Genomic DNA, 11,933 nt, shown 5'->3' with positions numbered 1-11,933 from the left:
TGTAGAAAAGTTTTGTGAGCTTGGGGAATAGTAAAAGAAAATGGAGTTTCTCAAGGTCCTTTCAGTGTGGCCAATTCAGGATAGAGAAATTTAATAATGACTGTGTTGTCACAAAGAACAGCAAAGACGCTGCCCCCTTCCTGCGTCAGGTATCCTGGCTCTAGTGCCAGATGTGTTTTCTAATGTCCTGTGTCAGAACCATTGAAGCCAAAGCAGCCCTCCACGGCGGAGCTCTCTGAGGTTCTGCCACACAAGCCCACACAGAGCACCCTGTACAAGCCGCGTCGACCTAATTGGACTGAAAATCTCGGAAGCTGCAGGTTGACCTCTAAAGGAGCACATCAGTGTCCTTTGGAGCCCACTTTGGGCTAACAAAGATAAGCATTTGTCTTAACTCACACTCCATCATTTCTTTGAGTTCACTCGAGCGATGTCATTTTTAGAGATGGCTGTGGACAATGACCATTGAGCCACATCCTGACCTCAGCTGCCTGACCCAAGAGCTCCTTTTGGGAGTCCTCTTCCATGTCAGTCATTCTTTCTCTCCAGTCAACCAAACAGGAGCTCCCTGGGCCCCGTGGGGATTTGGGGCCTGAAACCCTAAGAGTTTGCAAAGTTTATATCCTACAGGTGGTTGCGTGAGGAAAGTAGGGATATGTTATTCTTAAGATATAATTTTTTTATTTAATAGTGGGCAAAAGTATGTGAAAACTAAAGTCTGCAAGAAATAAATGTCTGGTTATACCATGCTCTAAGGAGTATTTTATATTTAAGAGTTTCTAGGTACCAATAATAAGATGAGTATTGTTCTCAGGAGAAAGGCTAAAACTGTCACCATCCTAAACCTTCATCTGTTTAAAAAAGAACAGTCTTAGACATAAGGAATTCATTTACAGTATACTTGTCACAGTATTATTCATATTTTTCTACTTGATTTTGATTTACACACTGTTTGACAAACCTTATAAATCTATGTAAATAGTAAGATCTGAAAATCTCAAGTCAAGTTATATTTATGTGTAAAATACCTTTTTTTCCCAAATAGTATCATGTTCACAATAAATGCCATAAAATAGCCTGCAGTATTTATAGTTACATTAAATTTGCTGGTGTGTTTAAAATTAATAGGGATTTAAAATAAACTTGGAACACAGGGTTTGTTAACTTTATTGAACTGAGGCTTTCGTAGGACCAGCTCAATCTGAATGCCATACCCAGAAGCTTACTTGACAAAGAAATGTTTTGGTCAAAGTGGCTGCTATATGGTTATTTTTTAAATTATTTTGGAAGATGGGAACTGGCTAGATTCTATTCTCAAAATTCAGAAGTACACTCGAAAAACTTATTACATTTTCACTGTACCCAACACATACACAGAGATAAAAATATCTGCCAATGGGGTATAAATTTCACTTGGGCTGTCAGTTTTTACCCTTCGAGGTTGTGGGAAGACATGAAATGGTGAGGATCAGTTCTCCCCGTGCTGGCGAGAGGTTCACTCTGAGTGTTCATCGAACTTACGCTCCACATTCTCTTTGTGTACTTAATTTATTTTTGAGCTCTGTGCAAGTCCTAATAATTTTCCACTTATGGTGACAGTTAAGTGCGAGTCAAGTTCCTTTTTGAGCATTTTATAAGAGTGAATCAAATTGAAAGCTGGTAAAGTTCTTCAACTCTGGTTTTTATTTGATGCAGTTGTACATTTGGAGAGGAATACCTCTGGAAATTTACCATGGCATTGACAAATTGCCCTTGAGATTTTCCAAGATCACTGTCCCTTGGTTTAACTTTACCAGCACAAGCTGCTGGCATTGTGAGGTTATCAGGCTCTCCCTGCAGAAGAGGAGAAGGGGAAGGAGGCAGGGAGATAGCCAAGTGGTGTAAGCACCTGCCTAGGCAAGCACAGGGACCTGGGTTCAATCTCCGCTACCACATGTCATTGGGCCCTGCCCCAAGTGCACCAAGCTGGCCACCAAGACCAGGTATGGTGGTGCACAACTGTAATGCTAGCGCTGGGGAGGCTGAAACAGTAAGATCACTAGTTGCATAGTGAGACCGTGTACCAAATACACAATTTTTTTTTAAAAAAAAAGTAAAGGGAAGGAGGTGAGCAGCTAGTGTTCACAGAGCACTGGCTTAGCTGTGGAAGGCCCCACCAGCCCTGCAAATGCAACACAAGGTGATACGAATGAGCACATGTTGATCTGCACACACTTCCTCTCTCGGGATCAGCCTTCAAAAGATAGTTGAACCAAGAAGTTTCCAAAGATGATTTAATAGAATCAAATATTTGGATTTTTAAAAACGAACACTAACATTCTGAATCACTGTGGTCCTGCAAGCCAAGATGACAGAAGGGGACTAGTATAATTGCAACTTACAAGAGCAACAAGAGAGTAGAATTTCCTTTCACCAAAGCATATTCAAAATGTGGCCCCGAGAGGCAATTTACAAAAGTTCTCACTATCTAAAAAGTGAAACTATATTTTTTAACATAGTTACAGATCCATACAGTCATGTAGTGGCCAAAAATTTCGGTTAACTTCACAGATGGGTTATAACAACCTCTAATGGGAGTAACTTAAGACGGAACAGATGACTCGACCAGCAGATTAATCAACCTCTTCCAAACTGCAAATTAAAAATGAAACAAATCAAACACTGCATTTTCTTCGCAGATGTTAAGGAAATACACTCAGTCCTACTCCTATAATTACAGCATTAGGCGAGATTTACCAACATGAAAGTAAATAAAAACATACCAAATGAAAACTGATGAAAAACTAACACGAGGCTGGTTATTCTTTTTTTAAATTTCACGGCTAGAAAATCTTATTATTTCAATTATAAATTCATTATCTCCCAATGAAATTGCAGAAAGAGACCTAGACTATGTTCAAACCACTCAGTCGCCAACAAAATTCGTCTCCAGCATACGTGGTTGATTAAAAGCAGAAAATCAAATGGGTTTTTGATATTGTTTATTTGTTTTGGCCAAGTTTCATTTGAGCTTTTTCAAGCTTAGGGAAGACAAACCAATAGGAGTACCCCAAATCTGGATATGCAGGGTGAATGTTACCAATCCACCTTCACATTAAATACAGCATGAAATTTTTTGCACAAATAATTTCCTATCTGTTCCTCTCCTATAGGACTTCCCGGAAGTAATCGAGGGTCGGAGAGAACTAATCTCATAACAGACTTAATAGCAAATGCCCTGCTTCCTGGGGGCTCCCGACATCCCTTGGACCTCACCATGCTAAGTCAGGGTTTCGCTGCCCTCGGCCTGGTGCAGATCTTACGACCCTCCTACATCACACCTCAGAAGAGCAGCCCACTGGCTCGCTCCGCACCCTAGAAGATGCTCAAGATCTGGGGGGGTTGGGGGGGATGGAATGATAGAGCTGCGGTCAATCAAAGCTATAACTACTTCAACTCCAGCCAGTCTGTCTCCACTCAAAGCATACATTTATCCGGGAAGCGCAGCAAAATTTATAGCCTCGACTTTTTATTGTGTGGAGCGTTAACACTGCAGGGAACCCTATACTCATGCCTGAAAGCCTTTAAGGAGGAGGGCAGAGCTTGAATTTGTTTTAACCAGCGGGTGAGTTTGGTAGCTAAGGCTGCAGTAGGCTTGAAACGAAGCACTTTGTCATTCACACAGCTCTCCAACCATTACTTTACATTTGACTTCTGAAGGTACTAGAAGCAACAATTCATTTCTTTATAAATTTCCTTTTTGTGCAGCATATTTGTTTGTACAGCACCATTTGTTCCAGATGATGAATATTGTCTGTGAAGCGCATTTTTAAAAGTAAATTTAATAACACGGTTTTGAGATTTACAACATAATTATGTGGAGTATCTGTAGAGAGTTCAATATAGTGAAGTAGATCAACATGTCTGTCATCCCACTCTTTCTTTTTTGTGACAAGAGGATGTAAAAGGTATTTATTTAACAAAATTCCCAATACAGAACAATTCTGTTCACTTTGGTCTTTACATTGTATGTTAGACTTCTGAACTTGTCCCGTGTATCTAAGAGCTTGTGTTCTTGTACCTACATTTCTCCATTCCTGCACTCTACCATCAGTAATTACTGTTTTACACTTCATCATTGTGTGCTTGATCATTCCACATGAAAACGAGATTGCATAATACTTTTAGTTCTGTGCCTGTCTAACTTCATTTAGCATAAAATCCTCTGGGCCCATCTACACATGTTATGCCAAATGGCAGAATCTTTCCTTTAAGGCTGACACATATCTTCCAACACTAGGAAATTTTTTAAATGAATATGAAAATTCTGACTCATTATGTTCACACAAACCAAGATGACGGAGCACTCCTGACTACAGATGATGCTCACATGCAAATGAAATTTCTATTCGTAAACGAACATTCAAAATGGGACGCCTCTTTTGTACGTTTTGGGTACAGGGCCTCGCTACACAGCCCAGACTCGTAGTGACCCTCTTCTTTTCAGCCTCCCTAGTGATGGGATTATAGGCATGTGCCACCAAGTCAGGTCTAGGTCGCTGGCTCAGTGTGCCTGGGGGGGAGGTGAGTTGGTGCAGCATGTGGTACCAGGGATCAAACCCTGGTCCCTGTGCTTGCCTAAGCAAGCATTTAGTCCACTGAGCTATCTTGCTAGTCCTAACCCATCTTTTGTACTGTATGAGAAATTTTTGTTAAGTAAACACACACACACACACACACATAGACACACACACATAGACACACACACACACACATCCATACCACATTTTCTTTATGGACTTCACTGTTGATGGACATTTAGGTTATTCTCATATCTTACATACTCTACATAATGTTGCAATCTTCTTTGGCTTTAAACTCAGAAGAAAGACACCTGGGTATTAAGGTTGTCTATTTTTAACTTCCTTAAGGATCATCACTTGTTGTTTTCCTAATGACTACACCCATCTTCCTTCCCACCATCAGGGTTGCAGTCTCCTTTTTTCCCTACCAGCACTTGTTATCTCTGATCATTTTTGATAATAGCCATCCTTACAAGTGTGCAGCGGTATCTCATGGTGGTGTGGCCCTCCTCATTGGTGATGTAGGGCCAGGTTCATGTACCACAGGTTCATGTACCTGTAGTTCATTTTTATGTCTTTGGAGAAATATCTGTTCAGTCTTTTGCTCCTTCTTTAATTGGGTTGTTTTTCTGCCATGGAGTTGTAACCCTTCTTTATAAGTTCTGAATATTAATACCTTATCAGATATTTGGTTTGAAATTACTTAGGGGCAACATTTTTAAAATGTCAGTGTTTAATATTTCTCTGCCTTTTGTCTTTAAATTAATTTCTAGAATGTTTGGCTGATGAGGCTAATGAAGAGATACGTGAAAAAATCTAACACACTTTCCTTACATACAATACATACATATTTCACTTACATGTGTTGCTTGCAGTGTGTCTTGGCAGAATGTCATTCCCAGGAGGGATTGCCTGTGATACACCCCATGGTGTCTATGTCAATAAATTATTATGGCAGTGTGTTTGGCACATTGGCTCAGCACATAGGTACAGCAGTGCACCAAACAGACAAGACTCTTCCTTTCTTAAGCTTTCTCTCCATACTAATGAAGCCTACGCTTTAACTGTTGGATTGTTTGCAATGAAAGTCATCTCGTAAAATGCTATTTGTCTTAAGCGACATTCAGAGCCTGCTCTTCTTCATAGGCATCCTGTTAGAGGAGATCATCTGCTCATTTGCTAAACCAATCTAGGTAAAAGTCACCAGAGAGAATTTTTTGGTTTGTTCTCTCCTGTGTCTCCATTCCTGATAGCATAGCCTGTCACATGAGAGGTGCTTGAACACCATCATAATTTATTGGTTATATGATTGCTATCCCATCTCTCCACAATAGTGCATTTCTATTCTAGATTCCCAACCCCCTTTTCTAAAATATCACATCCAGCCTAGACATTGGCCCAGTCCTCCAACCTTTTCCCACCCATCGAAGCACAAGTACTTTATCTGATTAAACATATGTTACCTACGTTGACATACATTTAACAACCACTTTAACTGTGACTAAAGCCATAACCTCAAATAGTGATTATTGTGAAGTAGATTGTTTTGTTTTTTACTTTAATTTCTTTTCAATATTGAGGATTTGACTCAGGGTCTTTGCTCTAACCTGCCTCCCCAGTGCCTTTCCTATTATTTTTGAGACAGGGTCTTATTAAGTCACTAACTCACCTAGCCTGGGCTACAACTTCTGATCCTCCTATCTCAGCCATGCTCTACCACAGCCCAAATACCAACCAAGTTTCAAGTACTCTACCCTTAGCCCTACTCCCCAACACTCAAATAACAAAAGTGATCAATCTGGCTAGAAGGAGCTTTCAAAAGTTTTGATTGATTCTACAAAAGTCCTCAGGCTAGGAGTTGGGTCAGTCACACCCACTATAATGAAAAAACTGTATTAGAGTAATTCAGGCCACAGGCAACTTTTTGTAAAAGAGCATGAATGTACAGATTTTAGGCTGCTTGACTGTACAGTATTCTGCTCTGCTAGTGTAATGCAAATATAAACACATACAACACAGAAACAAAGGTTCCTGGCTAAGTTCCAACAACCATTTACAAAAAGGGCTGTGGGTCAGTTTGCTGGCCCTACTTGTGGACTGGTCCCTATTGCTTGGTTTGTGGATCTTAATGCTGTGCATGTATTTCCTGCTGGTGGCTTATTTTATATATATATATAAAAGGAAAATAAAAGTGAATATAATATCTGTTCATGTCATACAAAGTACACAAGGAATCCAGCTTATTTTGGGAGCCACTGTCCTGAGTAGAGGGCACTCACAAATGGCCCAGCAGCAATGGCCCAGGGACCCAAACTGTCAGTGCTAGACTATACCCTCCAGAGTGTAGGACCTTCTAGAATCTGGGGAGGTAGAACACAGAGGTCTCAAATCTGTTTACATCAGAGATACCAATTACAGTACAGAAAAATGCAGCTAGTAGCCCTCTGGAGACCACTTTGAGAAACAGGTATAGGATGTCTTCCTTAGATCTCACCGAGCAGGGGCAGCTGGCTGGAGGAATGAGGAACCTTTAGAGAGGAGGGCTTGAAGCCCTTAGGGAAAGCATATGTGGAACTGCCTGCAGTGACACTGACAGTAGGTCCAGGGTACTATTACTCTGTGTGTCATTATAATTTACTATTTGCTTTATTGCAGAAGTGCTGACAATATGAAAACATGCAGAATGGGTACCCAGGGAAGAAAAAAAGAGGAGAAAGAGAAGGAGAGAGAAAGAGAGAGGGAGGGAAAGAGAGAGAGGGAGGAAGAAAGAGAGAGGGAGAGAGGGAGACAGACACAGAGCCCATTCTAAGTAACTTAATGACTTAGCAACACCTTGTCTCAAAAAAAAAAAAAATCAAAAAAGAGCTGGAGATGTAGCTCATTGTGAAAGACCTAAGTTCAAACCACAGTACTAAAACAAAACAAAATTAAAGATGCAAACCAATTAGGAGGGGAGATGGTTTTCAAAAAAATTTGTAAGTAATTAATCACTACAATTGACCATAAACTTGAGTTGAGCTTCCTGACCACCTGAGGCTCAGAAGAAACCAGTAAACTTCATGAGCCAAAAATTTTCTTTCATAAGAAGCACAACCATGTTATTTAATCCATCTCAATCAAAGTAGAGCTAGCGGGAGATAAGGGCTCTGGTTCCATCCCAACCACCATTCTGCAACTGAGTTGGGTCCAGAAAAGAAGGAACTCTTCCAGGGTTTATCAGCTTCACTCTATCTTCTGCAGATTCCTGTAATACTGTGGGAGGCTCTTGGGGCACACCTGGAAATGGAATATGGATTTCCTCCCACATGCTCTTGGCCAGGATTCAGTGTTATCCTTTCCCAAGACTGGGCGTGGTGGCACACACCTGTAATCCCAGTTCTTGGGAGGCTGTAAACAGGCGCATCACTATGAGTCTGATCTAGTAGTGAGACCCAGAACACCCTGTAGCCCATCCCCTAAAATACAAAAAAAATAATTAATATCCTCTCCCTGACTGCAAGAATGACTGGAGTAGAGCCCAGGTGCTCACCTGGAACTGCCAAGCAGTTCAGTGAGCACCTACTCAGGCTCTGTTGAGTTATTCATTGTTGAAGACTCTTTTTCCAAGTTCTTCAGGGAAAGTTCAGCTCTCTCTCCTTGGAGCCTGCATACTGTAGCATTCTGCCTTGTTATTGCCAGTAAGAACCTTGCAGGTAAATTCATGCCATATTTATCTTCAAGTTCCCAGAGGCTAGCACAGCGTGTGGTGTTTATAATTATTCAATACCTGTTGGTGAAAGAAAGCAAGAAAGAAAGATTTTGCAGACATTAACCTCTTTGCTCAAAACCTTCAAGAGCTCCACATTACTCAGAGGATTAAATCGAACTTCTTCATGTATTTCTTCTTCTGAAAAGCAACTACGCAATTCAGTTGTCCATTTTTTGATTGGCTCTTTTATTTGAGAAGGTCTAATTTTTCTGAGTTCTTTATATATTCTAGTTATTAGTCCACTGTCTAGGGAGTAGCTGGCAATTCTTTTTTCACTCTAAGTTGTCTTTCCCCTTGTGATTGTTTCCTTTGCTGTACAGAAGTTTTCTTTTTGACATTATTTTATTTGTTCATTCATGAGGTTATTTCTTATGTAACTGAGGTGTTGTTCAGAAAGTTCTTGCCTATGCCTATCTCTTCAACAATAGAGACTATTAGTTTATTTTTGTTCATTGATCAGAAAGCTTTGTCCCTTTGTCTCTACTTTATTTTTTAATCATTTATTTATTTGGTACAAGATCTCGCTACACATCTCAGACTCATGGTAATCCTCCTGTCTCAGGCTCTCCAGCACTGGGATAACAGGCATGCACTGCCATGTCCCGTTTCAGTGGCCAGCACAGTGCATCTGAGGTTCCAGGGCTGGCATGGCATGCAGTACCAGGGATAGAACCTGGGGCCTTGCACTTTCCAGGCAGGTACTTAGACCCCCAAGCTACTTCCCCAGGCTATTTACCTCTTCTTATAAGACAGAATATTTTTTGTCTATGACTTGTACTCTTAACATTTTTGCCATTCTTTTAAGATCATTATAAAGTCTTTAAATATTATCTCTTAAATATCTACTTGTGTTACATTAAATAAAAGCAAAGAATAGGGAATGTGTTTCCATTTTTTAATGTCCTCCCTGTTCTCCTTTTTTAAGAGTACTCTGGTTTTCATTGTACAGGTCTTTTACTTCCTTGGTTAAGTTAACTCCTGAGTATTTAATTTTTCACAATGCAATTATGAATGATATTGTTTTCCTAATTTTTTTCTCAGTGAGTTCTTTATTGATATATCTAACCACTATATATTTTTGTGTGTTGATTTTCTATCCTAATACTATGCTGAATTTGGTTCTTAATTCATGGAGTCCTTCAATGGGATTTTTTTGAGTTGTCTACGTGAAGGGTGATACTTTGGCCTCCTCCTTATCTGTAAACATCTCTTCTATTTTTTTCTCTTGATTGACTACTTTGGCTAATGTTTCAAGTACTGTAATACACTGGACAGGAGTAGTGCTTCTGGAGAGTCTTGTCTTGTTCCTGATGTTGGCTTATCGACTTGTCATAAATGGCTATTATCAACTTGAGATAATGCTCTTCTGCTTTCTTCATGGGTTTTAATTATGAATGGATATTGGATTTTGTTCAAAGATTTTTCTGGATTTATTATGATGAACATAATATTTTTGTCATTATTTCTTATATTATGCATTAAATCTGTTGATTTGCATTATTGAACCATCCTTCATCCCTGGAATGAAATCTACTTGGTCACATTCTATTTGGGGTTTTTTGGATGATTATTACATAGTTTGCCAGAATCTTGTTGAGGATTTTTACATTCATCTTCATTAAAGAGGTTGGCCTGCAGTTTTCTTTTTCAATTAAGTCCTTGTCTGATTTTGGAGTCAGGGTAATGCTAGCTTCCAGAAATGCCATTGGCAGTATTCCTCTCCTTTTAGTTTCATTAAAGAGTGTGAGGAGTGTTGGCATTAGATCTTCCCTAACATTCTTCTAGAATTTAGCAGTGAATCCATCAGAGCATGTGCTTTGCTTAGTTCATAAGTTATTTTTTATTACTGCTTCTATTTCACTGCTTATTATTGCATTATTCAGTTTTTATATCTTTTTGATTTGGTTTTGGTAGTTCATATGTATCTAGAATGCTATAGTTTGCTTTGGATTTTTTTTAATTTATTGAAATACAGAATTTTGAAATAATTATTAATAAACTTCAGGATGTTGTAGGGATCCTTTATGTTTTTTTTTTTGCTTCATTTCTAACCATTGTTTGGGTTTTTTGTCCTTCCCCCTTGTTGATAGGATTGGTTTGTCATTTTGTTTATTCTTTCAAATTAGCTTTTCACTCCTTTTATTCTAGTATTTTAGTCTCAATTTTAATAATTTATCCTCTGATCTTTGTAATTCCCTTCCTTGTATTATATTTGGATTTGGAATGTTTTTATTTTTCTAGGACCTTGAGGACTACCATTAGGTTATTTGCTCTTGTTCTGTTTTTCTGAAGTGACCATTCAGTCATAAACTTCCCTCTTAGACTGTATTCACTGTCCTATAAGTTTTGGTATGTTGTACTGTTTATTGCTTTATTCTAGAAACGGTCCAATTTCTTCCTTGACTTCTTCTGTAACCCACTGATCAAGAGTGTGTTGTTTAATTTCCATGTTTGCTAACAATTCTGTGATTTCTTCTTTTTTTCTTTCTTTTCTTTCTTTTTTTTTCCAGAACTGGGGATTGAACTCAGGCCCTTGTGTTTGCCAGGCAAGCGCTTATTCTACTGAGCTATCTCCCCAGCCCCTTATAAGGATTTTTTTTTTCTCCGAATGCCTTCAGGGCAGGTTTGGCTGGCTTGAGTTGTGGGGATCGAACCACAGCAACCTGAGCCTGACTGCTTTGTTGAAGCAGCCACTTAAAGCACTGAGCTAAGGGGCAGGCCCCAAATTCTGTGGTTTCTAATTCCACTGCATTATGATCTGATAATGTGTATGAGATCTTTTCTATTCTTTTGTATTCAGGCATGCTCTATGAGATAGTATTTGGTCTATTGTGGAGAAAGTTTTATGCCCTGCTATGAACAATACGTGTTCTCTGTAGATATCTAGAAGTCCTCTTGTCCAAAGATTTAGTTCAAATCTGCCATTTCATTGTTGATTTTGGGGGGCCTGCTGGTTAGCTCAGTTGTTAAGCTCTTGTTCATGCAAATGTCAGGTGCAGGATACCACGGTTCGATCCCCAGTTCCACATGCCTTACCAGAACCACCCTTAAGGCAGCCTGAACCAGCACCCCCCAAAAAGAAACCCTTCTCATTGTTGACTTTTTTGTTAATTATACCTGTCTATATGTGATAGTGATATATTGAGGTCTCCTACTATAATTTTGATGATGCTTATCTGATCTTTTATGTCCAGTAGCATTATCGCAATTAGCATTGTAATATGAAGTTGAGTGCACCCATATTCAGCACATATATGTTTATAATTGTTACCTCTTCCTGTTGAATGGTTCCCTTAACCAATTTATAATGACCTTCTTTGGGTCTTCTGATCATTTTGTGCTGAAGTTCAGTTTGTCTGAAAATATGACAAGATATTCCTGCTTGATATGATATTCCTGCCTCCTATTGCATGAGCTATTTTTCCATCCTTTGATTTGTAGTCTATGAATTTTTTGATTCAATGTGTTTCTTCTATGTACTACACTATGAGTTTTTGTATTTTGATCCAATCTGCCTGCCTGTGTCTTTGAAATGGAGAGTTCATAGAATTGATAAGGACAGTTATTCTGAAAGGTATTGGGCTTAGAAGATAGCTCAGTGTCATAAGCACCTGCCTGGCAAA

This window comes from Octodon degus, unplaced genomic scaffold (genome assembly GCF_000260255.1).
Source record: "Octodon degus isolate 3935 unplaced genomic scaffold, OctDeg1.0 scaffold00001, whole genome shotgun sequence".
Lineage (NCBI taxonomy): Eukaryota > Metazoa > Chordata > Mammalia > Rodentia > Octodontidae > Octodon > Octodon degus.
This window is presented reverse-complemented; position numbering follows the sequence as displayed.